The sequence below is a fragment of the Tiliqua scincoides genome, chromosome 10, assembly GCF_035046505.1.
Source record: "Tiliqua scincoides isolate rTilSci1 chromosome 10, rTilSci1.hap2, whole genome shotgun sequence".
In the NCBI taxonomy this organism is placed as follows: Eukaryota; Metazoa; Chordata; class Lepidosauria; order Squamata; family Scincidae; genus Tiliqua; species Tiliqua scincoides.
Window position 1 is genome coordinate 5,261,995 of NC_089830.1, and position 15,928 is coordinate 5,277,922.

The 15,928-nt window shown below is 47.5% G+C and overlaps 1 pseudogene; it reads left to right on the forward strand.

Annotated features, from left to right (window-relative positions):
• The first annotated feature begins 406 nt into the window (after window positions 1-406).
• On the forward strand, window positions 407-529 carry LOC136662059 (5S ribosomal RNA; annotated as a pseudogene).
• The last annotated feature ends 15,399 nt before the right edge of the window (window positions 530-15,928 follow it).

A 15,928-nucleotide genomic window follows, 5' to 3' on the forward strand; every position in this document is an offset into this window, starting at 1 on the left:
TCCATTACTACTCTCACCTCAGTTGAGTTACACAAGACGAAGAGGACAGCGAGGAACGCGTCTCTTATTTCGGTTCAGTAGGGACTGAGGCCCATAGCCCCAGTGCACAACCTAGAGCAGTGGTTCTCAAACTTTTCAGCACTGGGGAACCACTTTTTAGAATGACAATCTATTGGGACCCACTGGAAGTGATGTCATTAACCTGGAAGTGATGTCATGGCCGCAAGTGACATCATCAAGCAAGAAAATTTTTAACTCCCCCATACAACTGTTACCCTGCACATGCCTGATCTTGTCTGATCTTGGAAGCTAAGCAGGATCAGGCCTGGTTAGTACTTGGATGGGAGACCGCTTGGGAATACCGGGTGCTGTAGGCTTATACCATAGTCTTTCGAGACTGAAGGTTGCCAACCATCTCCCTATTCTGAACACTATCTCCCGATCTCGTCTGATCTCGGAAGCTAAGCAGGGTCAGGCCTGGTCAGTACTTGGATGGGAGACTGCCTTGGAATACCGGGTGCTGTAGGCTTATACCATAGTCTTTCGAGACTGAAGGTTGCCAAACACAACAAAATCAAAATTAAATAAAGAACCCTCCTAACCCACCCAAGCAATTGCTGATCCGTTTATAAAAAATTCCCAAAGGCTGCAATCCTAGCCACACTTACCCAGGAGTAAGCCCCAATGACTATCATTGTTAAAAGCATATATATAGCAGCCCATTAGAAATACAGTTCTGTAACATTTCACCAGTCACGTACCCTGGTAGCATCAAGTCTAATACATTAAAAATAAAATACACATTGAAATAGATGGAGATCCACCTTAAATTGGCTCGCGACCCGCCTAATGGGTCCTGACCCACAGTTTGAGAACACTGTGGTATGGGATCCGTGGATACAGGGATACATCTGAATGCTGCATCGGTTCTCCCTGATTTGAATCCAGGAAATTACTCTGGATTTTGGCACCATCACCCAGCAGGATTGCCCCAGAAGCAAGAGCTACCATAAGATCAAACAGCAGCAAACCAAATCTACTCTGAACCGCAGGACGTGGCCCTTCCTTCCTGTGGCACTTCCTCTTCTCCCACCAATGGCCAACACATGGAAGAGCTCTTGGTGCCTTGTTCTCCTGGACCAGTTGAGCTGCTGTGGATGCCAACCTGCCCCCCTTCCTGGTTCCTGCCCCCCTTTCCTGCCCCTTTGCGTTGCTTTCTGGCAGCGGAGGAGGCCTTTTTGTGAGCACACAATATATTTTATTATAAAGGGCGGTAATTTGTACTTGCAACGTTCAAGCCTTTTACAAACGAGGCAACATTGTCACTGCCAGTGCTTCCATGGCAACCTCCAGCTCCATTTGTTTCTGAGGGCTGCATCCTAATAATTAATACATCGGTTTCATTCAGGCGATGCATGTTTGGGACACTTGGAGCAGCGGCTGCTGGGACTAACCTGGGATGCATGAAATATTCATGGCTATAAGAAAGGAGAATTAGAGATATTTCTGCCTAGGTGGGTCCTGGCAGATGTAGCAAGAACGTTGAGCAATCCAGGTCCCATTCATCAGCAACACTGCACCATTTTACACCCATCAGATTGCCCCTTTCTGAGCCACACTAGGAGGACCTGCCCACCCAGGAGGCCAGCTGCGGTGGTCACTTCAGGCTGAAGACTGACAGCCGTCCTCCCATTTCCTGGCTGGGAAAGGACACAGGAACCAGGGCAGAAGAGGATGTGTGTGGAGGAAAGTAGAGTGGCGGGCTAGAGCAGAGGTTCTCAAACTTTTAGCACCAGGACCCACTGTTTAGAACGAGAATCTGTCAGGACCCACCAGAAGTGATGTCGTGACCAGAAATGACATAATCAAGCAGGACAATTTTTAACAATCCTAGGCTGTAATCCTACCACACTTACCCAGGAGTAAGTCCCATTTACTCTCTTCGTTTAAATCATATACATGGTAGCCTGTTAAAAACACAGGGCTGTAACATTTCCCCAGATGCAGTCACATCCCATAGTTGCATCCAGTCTAATATATTAAAAAATAAAATACTGAAATGAATGGGGACCCACCTGAAATTGGCTTGTGACCTACCTAGTGGGTCCCGACCCATAGTTTGACACTCCAGCCCACCATTCTTCACCTTCTTCTCAGGCCCCATCTTCTTTTTTCCAGTCTGTGGAGGGTGAGGAGCAGAGAGGATGGCACATCACTAGGTAAGAGAAGGCAGAATATCAACCACAATCTTCAACATATACTCTATGCACTTTATGAACCTGATGTCTATGGGGTTAGGTCAGGGGTGCCCAAACCCCGGCCCTGGGGCCACTTGCGGCCCTTGAGGACTTCCAATCCGGCCCTCAGGGAGCCCCCAGTCTCCAATGAGCCCAATGCAACTGCTCTCGGGGCAACTATTCGACCTCTCCTGCAAGCTGTGGGGTGAGGGCTCCCTCCATTGCTTGCTTTTTTATGTCTGTGATGCAGCAGCGGCAGCAAAGGAAAGGCCGGCCCTGCCTTGTATAGGCCATGAGCTATTGCAAGACCTTCATTCATTCATATAAGTTCCATCTCTAATGTATTCATTTATGTAAATTTTTTCAAATTTTAAATGTAAATTAACTCTTTCTTTTCCTGGCCCCGAAACAGTGTCAGAGAGATGATGTGGCCTTCCTGCTAAAAAGTTTGGACACCGCTGATCTAGGGCATGATCTAGGTGGCCCTAGGTCACCTACATAATTTTACATGAATTAATATACTAGAGGTGGAACTCATATGAATGAATGAAGGTCTTGCAATAGCTCAAGGCCTATAAAAGGCCTTGCACAAAGCAAGGCTGGCCTTTTCTTTGCTGCCACTGCTGCATCGCAGACATGAAACAGCAAGCAGTGGAGGGAGCCCTCATCCCGGGTCAAACAGCCCTCATTTGTGAGAGGACAAAGAGTCGCCCTCACGCTGAGAGCAGTTGCGTTGGGCCAGTGCGGGCTCCGGCAAGTTTCTGGAGGGCCAGAGGCTCATTGGAGACTGGGATGTCCCTAAGGGCCGCAATGGGAGTCCTTGAGGGCCACAAGTGGCCCCAGGGCCGGGGTTTGAGCACCCCTGATCTAGGGTATGGGAGGAGGAGGGGGGCTTTGATTCTGCAAACAAGACGTGGTTTTTCGTAAAAGTTTGACTGCAATTGTGGGTCACACTTAAATTTAATTGGGGTTGTGTTACTCTGTGTGGGTGCATTTACGCACATATACATGGGATGGGGCAGTATCCCCTGTAAGGGGTCAGCCTTAGCGTGCAGACTCCTCCCGCAGCGTTGCAAATTGTCACAAGGCTGCCTCCGGATGCTTGGCAATGATGCCGTTCCTGAATTTCCTGGTTGCCAAGCTCTGCACAAGGCACCACAGATGGGCATTAACTCATCTCTACTTGGAGGAGAAATAGCAGCTTCAGGAGAGCAATCAGAAGCACACAGCCCACAATCTCCCAGTCCCTGAAGTGGTACACCAAAGGCAACTTCTCCTTCCTGGGTGCTATGCCAACAGCAGCTGCTGCTGCCCTTCCTACTTCTTAGATTTGAAGAGGAAGAGGGAGGTGTGAAGGACAGAAGAGTGGTGGGCTAGAGCGTCTACAAATCTTCTGATGCTCTAAACCCAGCGCTTTCCTCTCACCTTCCTCTTTCTTTTTGAATCCAGGGAGCATGAGGAGCAGTGGAGATGCGCAGACGGAGATGTCCCTTCTGCCACTGAGTCACCACCCAATTGCTCCTGCCAGCCTCATGGACTTCCTGGACTTGGGGAGGGGGGGGGTTCAAGTGCTCGCTTTCTCAGTGCCATGGGCCTTGTTAATCCAACAGGGATAATCCACAAGGAGCACAAGTCTTGACCCCCTGTGGCTGACCAGTATGTAGCAGGCCTCCCGAATGAAGCCCACCGGCCTGTCTGGGAGTCTCAGAGGGGTTTGGCTCTACAGCAGGGGTGCCCAAACCCTGGCCTGGGGGTCACTTGCGGCCCTCGAGGCCTCTCAATGCGGCCCTCAGGGAGCCCCCAGTCTCCAATGAGCCTCTGGCCCTCCGGAGATTTGTTGAAGCCTGCACTGGTCCAACGCAACTGCTCTCAGTGTGAGGGTGACTGTTTGACCTCTCGTGTGAGCTGTGGGATGAGGGCTTCCTCCACTGCTTGCTGTTTCATGTCTGTGATGCTGCAGCAGCAGCAAAGGAAAGGCCAGCCTTGCTTTGTGCAAGGCCTTTTATAAGCCTTGAGCTATTGCAAGACCTTCATTCATTCATATAAGTTCATCTTTAATAGATTCATTTATGTAAACTTATGTAAATTTATTCAAATTTTAAATGTAAATTAATTCTTTTCCCCCCGGCCCCCGAAACACTGTCAGAGAGCTGATGTGGCCCTCCTGCCAAAAACTTTGGACACCCCTGCTCTAGAGCCAGCCAGCCAACCCCTCCGCTCCAATATGCGCCATTCACCACTAATTCAACCTCCTTGGCACAGACTCCGGGCGTCAGGTTGCAGCCCTGCTGGTGGCTAATGCGCTCGGCTCTGCCACAAAAGGAAATTGAAGGCTCAAGGTTACCAAAGGCTCTTCGGCAAGGAGCAGCGCATTAGCCCCAGCGGGCTGGCCAAACCTCCAGGCTGGCGGATTTCCACCCTCTCTCCCCGTGCAGTTTTGTGAGCTAATTGCAGGATTCAGAGGCAATTCCCAGTCTCCAGGCTTTGTTCCCCCGGCCTCTTCCCCTTGCCTGGCTGATTAGATTACAAAAGAGAAATATTGTACTGTTTGTAAGGAGCTTTGTGCACCTCACCAGCTCTTGTGTTGAAAGGGACTGAAGAAGAATTTAATCCTTGAAAAGGCTGCACAAAAAGGAGACAAAGCCGGCCCTCGCAGCCCATACATGGCAGGGAGGCAAGGAGAACCAGCATTCTCCACCCACGTTGTCACCGTCTCACGGCAGCGACTATTTTTCTCCTGCCAGCGCTGGCCGTTTCTCGGCTGGGTGGCTGTTTTCTCCAGCGCAAGGCCAGCTGTTGTTCAAGTTGAACAGGGAAGCAGGTGGGGGGGGGGAGATGGGAGTGCCAGACACAGCTTCCACAGCCGCCTTCTTGCGGACAACTGTCCCAGCCAGGCAGCCAGCCTGAGATGGCGACTGCAGTGATGAAAATCTGCATGTTATCGCTCAGAGAGAAGCGAGCCCTTTGGAGCAGGGAAAGGTCCGGAGCAAACCAGTCAACTGTGCGTCTCGGGCTCAGGCAATGCGCAGCAGGGATTTGGGGCTGTGTGGGGGAAATGCACAGATCCTCTCTGGCAAATAAATGTTCCAAAGCGATATCTGCACAAAGGGAGGTAAGAAACATTGGGGGGGGAGGTCAGGCAGCAATGGTTCCAGCCTGCCCCCTGCTTTGGAAAGCATATGCACATGCCAGTTACCACCTCCTCCCATGGTGCCCCTGTCGTACACTTGGTCTCACACTCCCAGGGTTTTGGGTGCTCAGAGTTGTTGGTTCTGAACCCTAGAGCCCTCAAAGATCCCTGTTCGGTAGTACTGCCACCACCCTGTAAGAGCCAGTGCCTCAGTCCAGGGACACCGAGACCCTCTAGGATTAACTATATCCCTTGTAGGCATTGAGCACTTTCTTTACTTAAAGTCTCAGTCCTCAAGTTCCTAGTCCACAATGAGGATTTTTTGGTAGCTTGCTGAACGGCTAGGCAGGATTCTGAACCTTTGTCCCCAACAGACAATGAACCAACATGGTGAAAGGATTTTTACTTTATTAAGTACATAGGGTTACAAAAAGTTACAAAGGGCAGCAAATGCTAGAGGCACAAAAACTTCTAGGAAACATATCAGCATAAAACAACAAAGCTAACTGGCTGACTCTATTATTCTCTGACTCTCACCTGGGTCAGCTTCTTTTGTAGATCCTCAGTTACCTAAGAGGCCACATGGTCCTGGCGGGGCAGAATGTGCACCCACCTCCTATCTCACCAAGAGACAAAGACCAAAGACGCTGTCCTCTGGAAGTGGGGCTGGAAGCTCACCCTCTCAGCTCTTCCCTCCCCCTGGAGATCTACAGCTGCATTCCACCCTTGATGGGTGTCTTTCTGGCTGCCTAGGTGCTACATTATCACCTTCCATTGAGTTGTAAATTCCTAGCAGCTAGGACTGCAAGCCCCTTGCAGGCACCTTCTGTGTTACTGGGTTACTGTGGTTCAGGCTTTGCAATGCTACTAGGCCTGAACTGTACATATTCATGACAATTCTGAACAGGCACACAGAGACTCGGTGTACATAATCACCTTCCATTGAGTTGTAAATTCCTAGCAGCTAGGACTGCAAGCCACTCCTGTGTTACTGTTTTAGCTTGGTTCAGGCTTTACATGCTACTAGGCCTAAACTGTACATATTCATGACAGTCCCAGAGCTGGGCAATGGGCGGCTGCTGCCCCCCTGCTCCCCATCAGTGGCTGTTGAGACCCTCTTTAAGCTCTGGGCCTCTGTTTGGCTTGCCAGGTGATTTAGGGAAGCAGCAGGAAACATAAGAACCTCAGAGGAAACCTGCTGGATCAGGCCCAGGGCCCGTCTAGTCCAGCTTCTTGCATCTCACAGTGGACCAGCTTTGGATGTCAACACCGCAATGCCACATTTTTAAGATGGATTTATTTCCTGTTAATTACTTGGCAGTTAGTGACCAAAGCCTATTGGGACAATTGTCATCCTGGAACCTGTGCCACCTGAGACCAGAACCACAAAATGCTGCTCCCCCATACTTCTAAAACCAGGAGGTTGCACATACTCATCGTGGCTTGTCACCTATGATGGACTTTTCCTCCATAAATATGTCCAAGCCCTTTTTTAAAGGCGTCTAAGCCAGACACCACGGGCAGGATCCAGCTCTGTAATGGGTCATTCCTAGTTTCCTCCCAAAGGCTGTTTTCTACAGCAAAATCTACCTTCTGGAATTGGAAAACACGTCAGATTTAGAACCAGGGCCTTATTTTATTTCCACTCTGAACAGGAAGGCTTAGAAGATATTTCCAAGAGCACATTCACATGGATGTTACCCATATGAGGAACAAGAGAAAAGGCCTGCTGAAGTGGTCCACCTAGTCGAACATCCTGCTTTCAGCTGCTGTTTTCCACTACCAACTGGTATTCAGAGACATATTGCTTTCAAACAAGGTTGGGGCCAGTTCCCCTGGTTGGCAACCTTCAGTCTCGAAAGACTGGTATAAGCCTACAGCACCTGGTATTCCCAGGCGGTCTCCCATCCAAGTACTAACCAGGCCTGACCCTGCTTAGCTTCTGAGATCATGGTAGAAGCCTACAGCACCCGGTATTCCCAGGTGGTCTCCCATCCAAGTACTAACCAGGCCTGACCCTGCTTAGCTTCTGAGATCATGGTAGAAGCCTACAGCACCCGGTATTCCCAGGCGGTCTCCCATCCAAGTACTAACCAGGCCTGACCCTGCTTAGCTTCCCAGATCATGGTATAAGCCTACAGCACCCGGTATCCCAGGCGGTCTCCCATCCAAGTACTAACCAGGCCTGACCCTGCTTAGCTTCCCAGATCATGGTAGAAGCCTACAGCACCCGGTATCCCAGGCGGTCTCCCATCCAAGTACTAACCAGGCCTGACCCTGCATAGCTTCTGAGATCAGACAAGATCAGGCATGTGCAAGGTAACAGTGGCCAGTTCCTCTGAGCCCTGGGGAAATGGGGGAAGCTGGAAGCTGGACCATACATGGTGCATGGGTTCTACAAAGGGAGACCATGCATAGGTGCAGAGAACTCCTGAGAGCACAGCTGATGTGCATGGCGTTCATACCTAGAAGTCTCTTCAACAGAGGTTTGCATCACCCAGTGCAAGAGCTCATTGCATCAGCCCAATGTTGGACCTTCTTCTCTACCAGACCATACAGAACAGGGGTGCCCAAACCCTGGCCCGGGGGCCACGCAGCCCTCGGGCACTCCTAATCTGGCCCTCAGGGAGCTCCCAGTCTCCAATGAGCCTCTGGCCCTCCGGAGACTTGCTGGAGCCCGTGCTGGCCCGATGCAACTGCTCTCAGCGTGAGGGTGACTGTTAAACCTCTCACGTGAGCTGTGGGATGAGGGCTACCTCCGCTACTTTCTGTTTCACATCTGTGATGCAGCAGTGGCAGCGAAGGAAAGGCTGGCCTTGCTTTGTGCAAGGCCTTTTATAGGCCTTGAGCTACTGCAAGACCTTCATTCATTCATTCATATAAGTTCCATCTCTAATATATTCATTTATGTAAATTTATTCAAATTTTAAATGTAAATTAATTCTTTTTCTTTCCTGGCGCCCAACACAGTGTCGGAGAGATGATGTGGCCCTCCTGCCGAAATGTTTGGACACCCCTGATATAGAATAAAGCACAATATCATTCGCACAGCCTAAATGCAGTGGCATCACTAGGGATAGTGTAACCCCCCCCATTAACTATTTTTGTTGTTGTTTTAATATATAACAGCACAAGTCACCCAACAACTCCGTAACCAACAAAAAACCAGTGGCCAACTTGATGACACACAACTGAATAAGAATTCTAGTATTCGCTCTGATAGATGGAACTGAGAGCTGAGTCAGATCTTTCTGGGTTCTGTGCTGGGTTCCATACCGTGTCACAACACCACCTCATTAACTCTTGGAACAATCAGTCTCACTGGTCAATTTTGAGTTAAGAAAATCCATTTTTGTGACATAAGGCAGTTGTGTTTCCTTTTGCGGTTAATTGGCCATAACGATTGATGGAAAACACATATTTCAATGTGGTTTGTTTCATTACATTCTGCATGAAAGTTACTTTCCAGTGATATATAACATGATGGTATTGTTCATAAATACAAAATGTTGGCCACTAGTCACCCCTCCCAAGGGTGTCATCTGGGGCAGTCCATACTCCCTGAACCCCCTAGTGATGCCACTGCTGTCCAGTGCCAAATGGGGTGGGTGTTAGAGAAATTGAAACAGTGGAGTGTGTATCGCTAGTAGCTGCCAGCGGTCACTGCACTAAGGACCTTGCAGCCATCAGAAGCAACTGAGTAAGGAGTTTTCACTCCCATCTAGAAGCGGCAGCTGACCTGTCATGCCCATCAGCAGGGGTGGTGGTGGGCAGGTCGATGAAAGTGTCGACCCAATGTGACCCAATTGAAGAAGGCCAATTCAGTGCTTGGGATCATTAGAAAAGGTATTGAGAACAAAACGGCTAATATTATAATGCCGTTGTACAAACTGATGGTAAGGCCACACCTGGAGTATTGTGTCCAGTTCCGGTCGCCGCATCTCAAAAAAGACATAGTGGAAATGGAAAAGGTGCAAAAGAGAGCAACTAAGATGATTACTGGGCTGGAGCACCTTCCTTATGAGGAAAGGCTACGGCGTTTGGGCCTCTTCAGCCTAGAAAAGAGGAGCCTGAGGGGGGACATGATTGAGACATACAAAATTATGCAGGGGATGGACAGAGTGGATAGGGAGATGCTCTTTACACTCTCACATAACACCAGAACCAGGGGACATCCACTAAAATTGACTGTTGGGAGAGTTAGGACAGACAAAAGAAAATATTTCTTTACTCAGCGTGTGGTCGGTCTGTGTAACTCCTTGCCACAGGATGTGGCGTCTGGCCTAGACGCATTTAAAAGGGGATTGGACAAGTTTCTGGAGGAAAAATCCATTACAGGTTACAAGCCATGATGTGCATGTACAACCTCCTGATTTTAGAAATGGGCTATGTCAGAATGCCAGATGCAAGGGAGGGCACCAGGATGAGGTCTCTTGTTATCTGGTGTGCTCCCTGGGGCATTTGGTGGGCCGCTGTGAGATACAGGAAGCTGGACTAGATGGGCCTATGGCCTGAGCCAGTGGGGCTGTTCTTATGTTCTTAGGCCATCGAGCTACACCAGAGAGATGGTCATCTCCACCTTCCACACCACCAGTAACATTTTAGCCACAGCGTTTAGGTTCTGTTGGCCCCCAAGTCGGTTTCATGCAACAGCTGCTCCAACCAGAAGGCCTGACTTTATTTGCTGCAAACAACATCTGGAGAACATGCTGCTGCCTTGCCGGAGTCTCTGCATCTTTGAGACAGATCCTCACCGTGAAACGCGGTGCATTCTTTGACACTGGCAACGTGTTAAATCAAGAAGTCACAGGGGCAAGCCTGTGCTTTGGGAGGTGTTGGTGTCCCCCCACAGGGCCCTTGTGTAGAGGTTAATATCCAAAAAGTCCAAAAAGCATCTGTGTGGTGCATCATCTCTGGTTATAAAACACTCTGCCCGATTTGATGCTTCAGTTAACGTCCCGCTATCATGATGCAAGCGGTTGATGACGGTTTCTTCAACGAGAAGCCACCGCGGGCCCCTTTCGGGACGTGTGTTCATTGCTTCGCCCTGAGGACCCCAAAACAGCGGTGGAATTTAATTTTTGAAAGACTTGTTATTCAAAACATTGCCTGTGGATTAATAAAAGCATCAATTATTAAGAAGCAGAAAATGTTCCCTGGTGGTTGTTTTCTACAATGTTAATGTTTAAACAGAGAAGGTCGTTTGCAAGCTTAAGTACAAAAAGCCTTTTTTATCGCTGGAAGGAGACCCTCCGCTTTGCCTCCAATTCTCACCCACCTTCTTGAACAAGCAGCTCCAAGCGGATTCTTTAACAAGCCCACAAGCATGTCACAGATGGAAATGACGACCTGCTCGCTACTGGGTGACATTAACTGGGCCACCAAATGCAGAGGCAGGCCAAATCCTTGCGGTTTTAAAAAAAAGCACTTTGAGAAATAAGAACATAAACATAAGAACAGAAGAAAAGCCCTGCTGGATCAGGCCAAAGGCCCATCTAGTCCAGCTTCCTGTATCTCACAGTGGCCCATCAAATGCTCCAGGGAGCACACAAGACAAACCTCTGTCCCAGTGCCCTCCCCTGTATCTGGCAATTAGAGGCAGCCTGCCTCTAGAATAGGGATAGCAACAGTCCAATAATTGGCAAGAAAGAGACAGAGGCCAAAAGGACTTCCCAAGACCTGAAACTTCACACAACCTCAATTTGCTGGACAAAACAGGAGAGGCAAAGAACGTACTCTATACGGCGCAGGACTGGGATACCTCAAGGATCACTTTCCCCCATATATTAATGCACATCCCCTCCAGTCTTTGGACAAGGCTGCTCTTAAGATTCCCCTGCTATCTGAAGCCAGGGGGATGGTGACAAGGTGTAGGGCCTTCTCTGTTGTGGCCCCATTCCTCTGGAACCAGCTGCCAGAAGATCTGAGAGCAGTATATGGTTTTCTGTGGGGTTTGAAGACCATCTGAAGACCACCTAGCCTTGGGGAGAGAGGTAGTCCCTAGGGACCGCTTGCCTTTTATGCTACTGTACGTTTATCTGCTCTTTTATTATTATTTTTAACATTGTTTTAATTTTAGGTCAAGAATCAGTGTCAATCTCTAGGTGACCTGGAAAGTGATCATGGAGATTGCACCACAATCTCCTTAGCTTAGTGACACAATGACACGTTGGTAGGGAAGGAACCTCTAGGACTAACATCAGAGTAGAAACCCTCTGTGTATGTATGTCTTTGTGTCTTCTGAACATCCTAATTGTGATGGGGGCTCAAGCCAAAGCCTCCCATCTTAGACTGGCATCACTAGGAAGCTATCTGGAGTTTGATGCTCTTCCCCTGCCTATGTCCCAGCATCTGATTTCTCCGCTTTTGGCAGGCATTGCCTCCAGGTTTTCAAGAGTGCCTTCACAAATGTCAAGGCTTAGGATCTTTTTGATTCTCAGAACCCAGAATTCTGTGTCTAGGAGCGCATTTCATGTGGGGTGATCACTGGATTTGGGTCTTGATGGTGTGCAAAAAGGAGGAGGAAGAATGAAGGAGACAAGAGCTGTGCCACCTCAGGACAACACGTGGGGAGGAGAGGTGGTAAAGGAAGGAGACGCAGCAGACAGCTCTACCTTCTCATGGGTAATGTGGGTCAGGTCCCTTTCTCTCTCCAACAGCTGCAATCTCCATAGCCCAACTCCAGCCCTATGTGATAAACATTGCTGGTGGGGGGATGGGGTGCCCCTTTTCAGAAAGAAATGACAGTAGATTGAGTGTGTCCCTCTCCCCTGCTGCAGGAAGAATCTTGTCCCAACACAAGACAGTTGGGACCAGAACTGTATCTCCAGCAGCACGTAAAGTGCTTTGCAAGGTGTGGTGGAAAATCGATTTGATTTTTACCTGGGGTAGAATGGAAAACAAAAGCATTAAAACTCCATCTAAAATAGAAAGTCTGACTGTGTTTGCTTTGTAACTGGTTGGGGGGGGGGAAGGAATGTGGTTTGAGTACCAAGTAGGGGAGGGGAACAATATGACATCACCAGGTCCCACCCCTAACATCTCAGGGGTGGTAACACCTCAGGTAGTCCGTCTTGACTACCCTCATTATGAAGCCTAGAAACTAAAACTTCATTCATTTTTTTTTTTATTAAGTATCTTGTGGAGTCCCAAGTGCAGCCCAGTGCAAAATTCTTCCCTAATAGGTTACAGGGGTGTATGTGTTGCAGGGAACATGTGGTGAGGTAGGTGAGGCAGAGCCTCCCCACCCATCACACACCCTTGGTGTGTTGTGGTTATAGAAATACAATATTATAGATACACAAGTGCATGTGGATGCCGCTATGGTTCTGTTTTAGAGAACAGACACACATGAACTAACCGCAACGCTTTTCAAATCCATGTCACCTTTCCAAACACCCAACGCCTTTCCAAAGACAAATTAAGGCCCTGATCCCCCGCTGTCCAAGTATTGCTTTCATGTCTTTTTGAGCGATTGCCGATTCCCATCCAGTCTAAATTTAGAGGGAAATAATTGCGATAATTATGCGAGAGGCCTCCTTACGATCTGCGGAGAAAAGAGATTTGCAAGCTCCTAAGTGGCATAAAAGAAGATGCATTCATTCTGACAACACAGCCCTAAAATAAAGCTTTGCCTCAAACTGTATGACAGGAGTCAACTTCCCTTTCAGCTTGATGTGATTCATTTCTCTGGCCTCCCCCACGCCTCCTTATTAAAGATGGTTTGCTAAAACCTTTCTGTAGTTTCACCATGCAGCACATCAGAGGATTCAATTAAGACATAAAGACATTTCAGATTCTCTTAAAAATAAAATCTATACTAATTGGTGTTTTGAGCCAGTTCTAACACCAGCCCACTTTGGGGCTGTGTCAAAAGAAGAGGCTTCTTGCTTCATACTGGTCACAACAAACGAGATTATTTAATCTTTGTATAATTCTTCCTGAATGAATGACCTTAAAAGAAGCCTGTAAGTACTACGTCCATTTTACAGATGGGGAAGACTGAGGTCGAGTGGGTGGTCCAAGGCCACCTGGCGGTTTTATGTCAGGAATTGAGACCCCCCCCCCCTTTTTTCCTAACAGGTTCTTGACATGCTAGCTCAGGCAATGGTTGGGCTGACCCAAGGCAATATGGGAAAGCTGAAAATAAAACTTAGATGAGTCAATAGGAGGCTTCTCATTTTCAATTCAAGCAGGTCATATATTCTCATATATCAGAGGCTGGCACCATGCATGTTTCTTCTATCTAAAATGATTGCAAACTATTAATCACTCATCTTACACAAGATACAGATAACATGGGTCAAGCAGTTTCCACTTCCCCAAAGTTGCAACTTTAATTAGAACAATGCAACTTGCCTCCAAATCACCCAGGAAAGGGTAAAAGTACCCAAGTTTATCCTGCACTTTGATTTGTCTCAGGTTTATACCTAGCTGAAGAATGCGTCATAGCCTTTTACATTTTCCTTGCAGAATTTAATGGGGGCGGAAGGCCTTGAACTACATTAGTTTCAGTATGGAGGTATCCAAAGCCAATTGTTTTGTGCACAAGAGAAAAATAGCATGTGAGATGGCCATCAAGTGGCAGTTGGGTGCCTAGCTGAGCTCTTCAGGTACATACAAACCTGAGACTGGGAGAGGTTTCATATGGTTTCCAGATCAGGGCACTGACGTCCCTTAGAGCCCACACTCTGCCTCTATATCTAGGGTGGCCAAACCTGTTTTAACGCAGAGCCACGTATGATCAGCTTCAGATGTTTAAGAAGCATTTAAATTTTGCCCATTATGAACATTAACCTTGTGTTTTGATCCAATGGATTCTCAGTTTATACCCAGTAAATAATTAAAGCTTGAAAATTTCTCATTTCCCTTTTATTGTGATGCAAAAAGGAGCTCAGCTAGCATATTTCCATGAGCATCAGAGAGCCATATGTGACTCATGAGCTGTGTTTTAGCCACCCCTTGATCTATAGGAATCTATTGCTTGATCATGGTTTTGCTTAACCATGAAAGAAGCTCTTCTGGATCAGGCCAGGAGCCCACGAAGTCCAGAATCAGTGGCCAGATGTCTCTGGGAAGTTCACAAGTCGATGGCAACAGATCTCTCCTGCAGTAACTGGCATTCCGTGGCCTACAGTATCTGAACACAGAGGCAGCTCCATTTAGCCATCATGGTTAACTGAACTACCTTCCTCTATGAATTTGCCTGATCTCCTTTTTAAAGACATCCAAGCTAAGAGAGACCACAACATCTTGTGGCAAATCGAAACCATGGTTTAAGTGTTCTTTCAACACCTAAGCCATTGTTAAGCACTGGCCATGAACCAGCCTTTTAATACTCGTACAAAAGCATAGTTTGAAGAGGGACTGTGTTAGGTGCTACACGTGCGCTGTTCTCTTGCCCCTCTTCTTGCAAGGTGATAAATGCTGGTGTTTCCTTTTGCACACTCTTCATGGACAGGGGTTAGTTTGACAAGCTAAACCATGATCTCACTGGATATTTGGGATCCTAGCCAGAGTTAATGCACAAAACCATGATTACCGTAGATATTCGCCTATAGTTCGTGAAATTTTTGCCAAGTAATCAAGCTCAAATTATCACTTCACCTTACCTCCTGGTCAATCAGAGGGCAAAACCTTTCAACTTTGAAAAGTTTCCTTTCTCAAGGGCAAACAGGGGCCAAGTTTCTCAAGTAGCAGGCAAGCACAGCTTAGAAGCAATTTGGTAACCTTTTATTCTCCTTCCTTCTGCTGCAACCTGGTTCTGCTTTGCAAATGCTTGCAAAGCAGGTCTGTTTTTTGAAACACCAGGATGGGAATCCTCCTTTCCATCTAAAGCAGGCTACAGTTCAATGCACCCTTACTTAAGAATAGCACCCATGGAAAGCAGTGGGTCTACTTCTGAGTAAAAAGGGTTGCAAATATATGCATCTGCATCTGCTGTGAAATGAATTGCACACTCCCAGTTATGTATTATGGGTTATATGTTGTACATAGAGCTTGTGGCTTAACACACCAGACTCCTTAAAGGTGGATTTGATTCATGGTTCTCTTGCAATGGTTCCCAATCTTTTTCATTTGCATATCCCTTGGCAGCCCATTTCCATAAATTGCACCCTTCATATTAGCAAAATGTTTGTAATTAATATTAATATAAACCCTCATCTCCTCTATATGAAAACCCAGATTTCATGTATTCATCACAGTGTTTTCTCTTTTTATCTGTTTGAAGAACAGAAGACTCTGCTTTTGCACTATTTTGCACCAGGAGTGTGTTGAGAAATTCTGGGTGACTGATCACTTTCCATATTATGTTTCAGCTTTTTTACTGTTCTGGTTTTCAATCACCGGTTCATACATGAATTGATGACCAAAAACTAGCTATTGGTGGGGCTTTCACAGCCAACTAGCTACCTCCCTTCCTGCCTTGCTGGTCCTTGCAAGGCATTCTGGAGCATGACCTGCCTTTTTTGACCATTATTCCATTCTTTTTCAAGTACCCCTAAAGGTCCTGTTGAGTGTCCCTGGGAGTACATGAATACCAAGTTGGGAACCACTGTTT